The following is a 9,008-nucleotide window of genomic DNA, read 5'->3' as shown; positions in this document are numbered from 1 at the left end:
AGTCGAGTGCTCTTACCAAGGGCCGGTGCAGACACGACTGGCCGAATGGCCTCCTTCTGCACTGACAGTGACCCAGAACTGGGATCGAATCTGAGACCTCGGCGCCGTGAGGCAGCAGGGCTAATCCACAACGCCACCTTGCTGCCCCTCGTCCAGGTAATTTTTAAAGGATGTGAGGCAACCCGCCCCTGACACCTTCCTAAGCAGCGCACTCCAGACCGTCAACCACCCTCTCAGTGTTTCCTCACATCAGCATTGTAGCACAGTGGTTAGCACAATGCCTTTGGCGCTCCAGGGTCCTGGGTTCGATTCCCGCCTTGGGTCGCTGTCTGTGCGGAGTCTGCGCGTTCCCCCCGTGTGTGCGAGGGCTTTCTCCGGGTGCTCCGGTTTCCTCCCACGGTCCGGGGACGTGCAGGTTGGGTGGATTGGCCGTGATAAATTGCCCTTAGGTTCCAAAATTCCACTTACTATTGGGTGGGGTTGCTGGGTTATGGAGGTATGGTGGAGGCGTTGGCTTGGGTAGGGCGCTCTTTGCAAGAGCCAGTGCAGACTCGATGGGCCGAATGGCCTCCTTCTGCACTGTAAATGCTATGAAATTCTATGTATCAGCGATAGTTGGATTCTAAGTGCAGGAAATTAGGTATTCGTTCATTTTAAATGTAAAACATTTCTGAGTGGATGCTCTCAATTAAAAATGTTGAAGTAAGAAGTCTTACAACACCAGGTTAAAGTCCAACAGGTTTGTTTCAAACACGAGCTTTCAGAGCGCTGCTCCGTCCTCAGGTGAATGAAGAGGTTTGTTCCAGAAACATATATATAGACAAAGTCAGAGATGCCAGACAATGCTTGGAATGCGAGCATTTGCAGGTAATTAAGTCTTTACAGATCCAGAGATAGGGGGTAACCCCAGGTTAAAGAGGTGTGAATTGACTCAAACCAGGACAGTTGGTAGGATTTTGCAAGTCCAGGCCAGATGGTGGGGGGTGAATGTAATGCGACATGAATCCCAGGTCCCGGTTGAGGCCGCACTCGTGCGTGCGGAACTTAGCGATATGTTTTTGCTCGGCGATTCTGCGTTGTTGTGTGTCCTGAAGGCCGCCTTGGAGAACGCTTACCCGGAGATCAGAGGCTGAATGCCCTTGGCTGCTGAAGTGTTCTCCGACTGGAAGGGAACATTCTTGCATGGTGATTGTCGTGCAATGTCCGTTCATTCGTTGTCGCAGTGTCTGCATGGTCTCGCCAATGTACCACGCTTCGGGACATCCTTTCCTGCAACGTATGATGTAGGCAGCGTTGGCCGAGTCGCACGAGTATGTACCGTGTAGCTGGTGGGTGGTGTTTCCACGTGTAATGGTCGTATCCATGTCGATGATCTGGCATGTCTTGCAGAGATTGCCCTGGCAGGGTTGTGTGGTGTCGTGGTCGCTGTTCTGAAGGCTGGGTAGTTTGCTGCAAACAATGGTTTGTTTGAGGTTGCGCAGTTGTTTGAAGGCAAGTAGTGGGGGTATGGTGATGACCTTGGCAAGATGTTCATCTTCATCGATGACGTGTTGAAGGCTGCGAAGAAGATATCGTAGTTTCTCCGCTCCGGGAAAGTACTGGACGACGAAGGGTACTCTGTCGGTTGTGTCCCGTGTTTGTCCTCTGCCGCTTTTTGCTGTGGAGCTTTGGAACTGTCGATCGATGAGTCGAGCGCCATACCCCTCGTACGAACGGGATAAAAAAGAGAGCCTGCGATTTAATTGAGAATGGAGTTCAATTAGTGACTCCCCCAAAGCCTGTCCACCATCTACAAGGACACAAGTCAGGAGTGTGATGGACTCTCCCACTCTCCTGGATGAGCGCGGTTCCTACTCGAGAAGCTCAACACCATCCAGGACAAAGCAGCCCACTTGATTGACCCTCTCCACAAATATTCAATTCCTCCCCCATCGGGGTGGCACGTGGCACAGTGGGTTAGCACTGAGACCACAGCGCCGAGGACCCGGGTTCGAATCCCGGCCCTGGGTCACTATCTGTGAGGAGTTTGCACATTCTCCCCGTGTCTGCGTGGGTTTCACCCCCACAGCCCAAAGATGTGCAGGGTAGGTGGATTGGCCACGCTAAATTGCCCCTTAATTGGAAGAAAAATAATTGGGTAATCTAAATTTATTTTAAAAAACTCCACCACCAATGAACAGTGGCAGCCGTGTGTACCATCGACAAGATGCATTGCAGGAACTCACCAATATTTCTCAGCACCTTCTAAACCCACGACCACTACCACTACCATCCAGGACAAGGGCAGCAGATACCTGGGAACCCCACCACCTGGAGGTTCCCCTCCAAGTCACTCACCACCCTGACGTGGAAACGCATCGCTGCTCCTTCACTGTCTCTGGGGCAACAGCACGGAACTCCCTCTCTAACAGCACTGTGGGTGTACCTACACCTCAGGGACTGCAGCGGGTTCAAGAAGACAATTCACCACCACCTTCCCAAGGGCAATGAGGGATGGGCAATGAAAGCTGCCCTCGCCCGTGATGCCTACCCCGTCAACGAATTATTAAAAAATTCAATTGAAGACTCCATACTGTAAATATGCTCGAGATATTTTTCAAGGCAATAAATGTGATTAAAATCTTGATCAATCAGCATTAATAAGTTTGATGAGCACTTGTGTGACTGATTATGGAGTCACAGTTGGTCATCCTAGGGTGGCGCAGTGGTTAGCATTGCTGCCTACGGCGCTGAGGACCCGGGTTCGAACCCCGGCTCTGGGTCACTGTCCGTGTGGCGTTTGCACATCCTCCCCGTGTCTGCGTGGGTTTCACCCCCACAACCGAATTTGTTTTTCTATAAATTTAGAGTAGCCAATTCATTTTTTTTTTCCAATTAAGGGCCAATTTAGCGTAGGCCAATCCACCTACCCTGCACATCTTTTGGGTTGTGGGGACGAAACCCACGCAAAAACACGGGGAGAATGTGCAAACTCCACACGGACAGCGACCCAGGGCCGGGATTGAACCAGGGACCTCGGCGCCGTGAGGCAGCAGGGCTAACCCTCTGTGCCACCGTGCTGCCCTTCCCACAACCCGAAGGTGTGCAGTGTAGGTGGACTGGCCACGCTAAATTGCCCCTTAATTGGAAAAAAAAAGAATTGGGTACTCTAAATTTATTTTAAAAATATTTGGCCATCCTTGCACAGTCCCAAGACAGAGGGTTAATGAATTACTCAAATGGCTCCATGATGCAACATCAAGAAACTTGCTTCAAGGGTCAAGTTTAATTTGTGTCTGAACATGGGGGAATCCGTTATTTCGTTAGGAATCTATTATGAATTTACTACTAAAATCTAGCCCTAATTTTTAGACTATGCGCTGAGTTTTAGAATCTTCATCCACAAGAAACAGTTCACCTTTATCGACCCTGTCTTTTCCTGTTAATATCTTAAATGATATGACGATCACGGATCAGGCACCAGGGGTGACTAGGACAGTCAGCAGAGACCCCAATATTTTATTTTAGTTTTGTAAGACTGTGAGAGAAGGATACCTATCCCCAGAGGTGATTTCTTGAAGAAATAGGGATGTAGAACATAGAACATAGAGCATTACAGCGCAGTACAGGCCCTTCGGCCCTCGATGTTGCGCCGACCTGTGAAACCCCTCTAAAGTCCCTCCACACTATTCCCTTATCGTCCATATGCCTATCCAATGACCATTTGAATGCGTTTAGTGTTGGCGAGTCCACTACTGTTGCAGGCAGGGCATTCCACGCCCTTACTACTCTGAGTAAAGAACCTACCTCTGACATCTGTCCTATATCTATCTCCCCTCAATTTAAAGCTATGTCCCCTCGTGCTGGACATCACCATCCGAGGAAAAAGGCTCTCACTGTCCACCCTATCTAATCCTCTGATCATCCTCAACTAAGTCACCTCTTAACCTTCTTCACTACATACATCACGAGAAATTGCAAGAGGCTACATCATGGGTCAACTGCTGCCATTAGGGCCTCACTCGATAAATAGAAATAATATTTCTATTATTTATTGTATTTTATTGGGGTAGCAGGGTAGCATTGTGGTTAGCATAAATGCTTCACAGCTCCAGGGTCCCAGGTTCGATTCCCGGCTGGGTCACTGTCTGTGTGGAGTCTGCACGTCCTCCCCCTGTGTGCGTGGGTTTCCTCCGGGTGCTCCGGTTTCCTCCCACAGTCCAAAGATGTGCGGGTTAGGTGGATTGGCCGTGATAAATTGCCCGTAGTGTCCTAATAAAAAAGTAAGGTTAAGGGGGGGGGTTGTTGGGTTACGGGTATAGGGTAGATACGTGGGTTTGAGTAGGGTGATCATTGCTCGGCACAACATTAAGGGCCTGTTCTGTGCTGTACTGTTCTATGTTCTGTTCTATGTTTTATGTTCTATTATATGTGGTTGATTAAAACAAACTTTATTATTAACACAGGATTACTAACTTTAACATTGTACAAGAAATAGTTTACAATTACCAGTTCAACAATGCTTAACAATAAAATGAAACCTGTCAACTCGTAACTGCTACCTTTTTCTAAAATCTCCAATCAAGCAAAACCCACCTTGGGTCACAATCCACTTTTCACTAGAGGTAGCAAACACAGGATTACTTGCCAAATATGGGATAGAGATCTTTTGACGATGCTTGAAGAGAGAGATTTGACACTCTGTCAGGGTAATACCGGCTCTATTTCTTCAGAGATTGCTTCTCGGCTCCCCTACCAGTTCAAAATCGAAACTGAGAACTCCACACCAACTTGCTTCAGCCCCTTGCTCCTCCCGTTAACGACATCAGCTCTATCCCCACTAACTGGGCTATGGGCACCTGACTACGGCTAAACGGAGTGGGGTGAATTTTCCGCCAACCCCAACTGAGTCTCTCGGCAGCGAGATTCTCTGCTCTGCTGCTGACCAATGGGATTTTCCATTGTAGCCACGCCCACACCTCACCCACTGGGCAGGGGGTGCAATGCTGGCACAACAGAGAATCTCGCCATTAGAGAATTCACCCCGATGTCTTTAATTCCCGTAACAGCCTCCCCGAACAGGCACCGGAATGTGGCGACTAGGGGCTTTTCACAGTAACTTCATTGAAGCCTACTCGTGACAATAAGTGGTTTTCATTTCAATTCAATTACTTACTCCCCTTGGAATCTTCTTTCTATAAAAAAATAATTAAGCAATATCCATGGTTGGAATGATGATAATCTCACTTTTACAGCATCTTAATTGCACATTCTGCATCCACAGTCTCTGGGCTGGATTCTCTGGTCGCTGACATCGCGTTCGGCGATCGGTCAGAGAATCGAAGTTCCCGATGCTCCACCCCATTAGTTCCATCACCTGAGGCCCACCCACCGATGCTCCACCCCATTAGTTCTATCGCCTGAGACCCGCCCCCCGATGCTCCGACCGGCCGGGTTCCCGATGGCGTCGGTCGCGTGTGGTCACATCCGTCAGGAACTCGGTGTGGCGGCTGCGGACCCAGTCCAGCGCTGCCACAGTCAGGGGGAGGGCCGATCCGCGGGCGGGGGGGGGGAGGATTTCATCAGGGTCTGGTGGCAACGCGGAGAGGTGGTCCGGGGTGCGCGAGCCGGCCGAAGGGGGGGGGGGGAACTATTTCACGTGCCGGGTCCGTGACCGGCCGCCGCCATGTTGCACGGCCGCTGCAGGCCGCCGCCCTGCTCGGCCACTGACCCGGCAATTCTCTGGGCCGTATCGGCAGCTGGAGCCTGGTGTTCTACGCTGCCTTCCTGCTGGCCCCGCAGCATAACGGGGAACCGGTGGCCACCTTATACCATTTTTCCTGGCGTAAAACACCACCGTTCCCACGCCCCAGAATCGGAGAATCCAGCCCTCTTTTAAACTAGAACATAGAACAGTACAGCACAGAACAGGCCCTTCGGCCCTCGATGTTGTGCCGAGCAATGATCACCCTACTCAAACCCACGTATCCACCCTATACCCGTAACCCAACAACCCCCCCCCCCAACCTTACTTTTTTAGGACACTACGGACAATTTAGCATGGCCAATCCACCTAACCAGCACATCTTTGGACTGTGGGAGGAAACCGGAGCACCCGGAGGAAACCCACGCACACACGGGGAGGACGTGCAGACTCCGCACAGACAGTGACCCAGCCGGGAACCGAACCTGGGACCCTGGAGCTGTGAAGCATTTATGCTAACCACTGTGCTACCCTGCTGCCCGACTAGGATATTAACCTGCGCCAGAAACACATAATACAATTCATAGTGAAATTCCTACATTCTTCAAAATGCGTAGGCGACCCCCCTTATTCCACCCCCCCTCCCCCTCAGCCCCGGTTCTTAGATTATTCCACAAGAGAGAACATCCTCCACACATTCTCCCTGAGGTTCCGATCAAGTCCCCTCTTACTCTTCAGCGGGATACAGGTCTGGCGTGTCCAACCCTTTCCTCAGCAGGCAGCCCGCCCGTTCCTGCTAACAGTCTGGTAAACCTTTTCCAAGCTGCTTCCAACGCATTCACATCTTTAAGTAAGGAGACTGAGACTGTACACGATACCCCAGCTGTGGTCTCGCCAACTGGAACATAACCTCCCTCCTCTTGTATTCAATTCCCCTCACAGTGAACGATACCGTTCTATTATCCCTATCCCAGAGCCGACCCCAACAAGGGCGAGGATACTGGACCACAACCCCAACATTTTTAGTTTATTTGTAAGATTGTGAGGAAAGAATGATTGACTCCAGCAGTGATTGCACGGAGACATAGGGGGCGGGATTCTCTCAGCCCACGGCGGGCCGGCGAATCGACGGGCCGGGCATAAATCGCGCGACACCGGTCCGCCGATTCTCCGGAGGGCGGAGAATCGGCACCATTGGCGATGGCGCAGCGCTGGTCGGGGGCCGCTCTATGCGCCCCCCCCCCCCCCGGCGATTCTCCCCCCTGGATTGGCCGAGCGGCCGCATAAAAAATCTGAGTCCCATCAGCGCTGTCCACAGTTTCGGTATGTCTGTGTCTTTTGGTCTCATTTTTCAGTGTGTTGCAGCTGAAGTCAGACAAAGCAGCTGTAATGTTGAGCTCTCTGCCGTGAAGGACTATCTCTTTTTTTTATATAAAGGTTTCTATTCACCATCTTCATATTTTCCTCCAAAATGTACACCCCCCCCCCCCTACAAACAGTAAACGGTAACAAATACAAAATCAATCCCCTTAACAATAACAACGATCCCATCCTCCCACCACCCCAAACAATGGCTCATCTGTCACGATATGCATCCAATAAAACAAACCCTCCCACGGTGGAAACAAAAAAAAAAGGAAAAAAAGAAAAAAAGGAGTCCGGGACCACCCATGGTCACCATAGAGTCCACCCCCCCCCCCCCCCCCCACACACACACTCAAATGAAGGACTATCTCTTAATCATTTGGTGAATTCAAAATTCTAAATGTTTTCAGTATTGAATGTAAACCCTGATGCACTCCTGTTTAAAGGTTTGTTAAGTCTTTTGGGTGTAAAAGCACAGCCTGCGGGTTACTTAGTGTTGTATTCTTTGGAGGTTATCTTTGAATTAATGGTTGCTAAGATGTTCACTGTTTGTTTTAAAAGGGTTAACTTGAGTTCATAGAATAAACATTGTTTTGCTTCAAAACAGAACTTTTCCATTTCTGAAGTACCACACTTGTAGAGTGGGTCGTGTGCTCCATGATACACTTTGATACACCAGAGAGAGATGAGCTGGGACATGGGGTTGATTGATTGATTGGCTGGTGGCCAATGAATTGGCCCAAAAGGCTGTACTCTGTTCAGTAACAGGTGGTGATTGGACCTTCTTCCATCCAGTGAGATGGTTCCCAAAAAACTGAGGGAGCAGTTGAGTCCTCAACACAGAAAGACAAGGGCCTGCTTTCTCTCATCCTCCAAAAAGGCTGCGAAGTGCTGTATTCCTGATGCTGCAGATAACCTGAATGAATCTACAGGAAAACCATTGCATACTGCAAACAAAGACCGGGACCCACTCTCTCCCTCTCCAGAAAGACTGTGAGTCCCCAAAACTACAGAGGCCTGAATGAATCTACAGTAAAAACCTTGAACTGAAAGCACAGTCTGAAGAGGAGTAAGGTGCTGGAAACGGCCATTTGAAACAAAGCCCTTTTTTCACTTTTACGTCTGATTTTTTTCACCCCTTTCCTCCCCTCTATTTTTGTCTGCCTTGTGTGCGTAGAGCAGGGGTGGGCAAACTACGGCCCATGGGCCAAGGTCTTTATGTGGCCCACCAAGATCAAGTCATATTAAAAAATAATTAAAAAATTTTTTTTTTTAAGGTTAATGGGGGGGGGGGGGGTGTTGGGTTACTTACTGGTATAGGGTGGATACGTTGACTTGAGTAGGGTGATCATTGCTCGGCACAACATCGAGGGCCGAAGGGCCTGTTCTGTGCTGTACTGTTCTATGTTCTATGTGAGGCGCCCAGAATCATAACCGGGTGAAGTAATTATTTTACTTAATATACTATGCGGCCCTTTAAAATTGTGAATTTCTGAATGTGGCCCTTGCACGGAAAGGTTTGCCCACCCCTGGTGTAGTGCGTTGGGAACAAATTAAAGGGGGGAATTAGTTTTTTTTAAAAATAATTTTTATTGGAATTTTTTACAGAAAATATAAAAATATAACAACAAGTAATAATATGCAACAAACTGCCCCATAACCCCTGCAACTCCCCCCAAACCGTAACAACACATGTATCCCATCCCCCCCCCCCCCCCCACCCCACCCCAACAAGAGAACTTAACCATAAATTAAAATGAAATAAATCACATTTAAATAAAATAAACAAACATAGTCATCGTCCCCTCCCCCCACCCGGGTTGCTGCTGCTACTGTCCCCGTACCCTATCGTTGAGCCAGAAAGTCGAGGAAAGGTTGCCACAGCTTAAAGAACCCTTGCACCGATCCTCTCAGGGCGAATTTGACCTTCTCTAGCTTAATAAAACCCGCCATGTCATTG

Source organism: Scyliorhinus canicula, chromosome 21, assembly GCF_902713615.1.
Source record: "Scyliorhinus canicula chromosome 21, sScyCan1.1, whole genome shotgun sequence".
Lineage (NCBI taxonomy): Eukaryota > Metazoa > Chordata > Chondrichthyes > Carcharhiniformes > Scyliorhinidae > Scyliorhinus > Scyliorhinus canicula.
Note: the sequence above shows the minus strand (reverse complement) of the source record.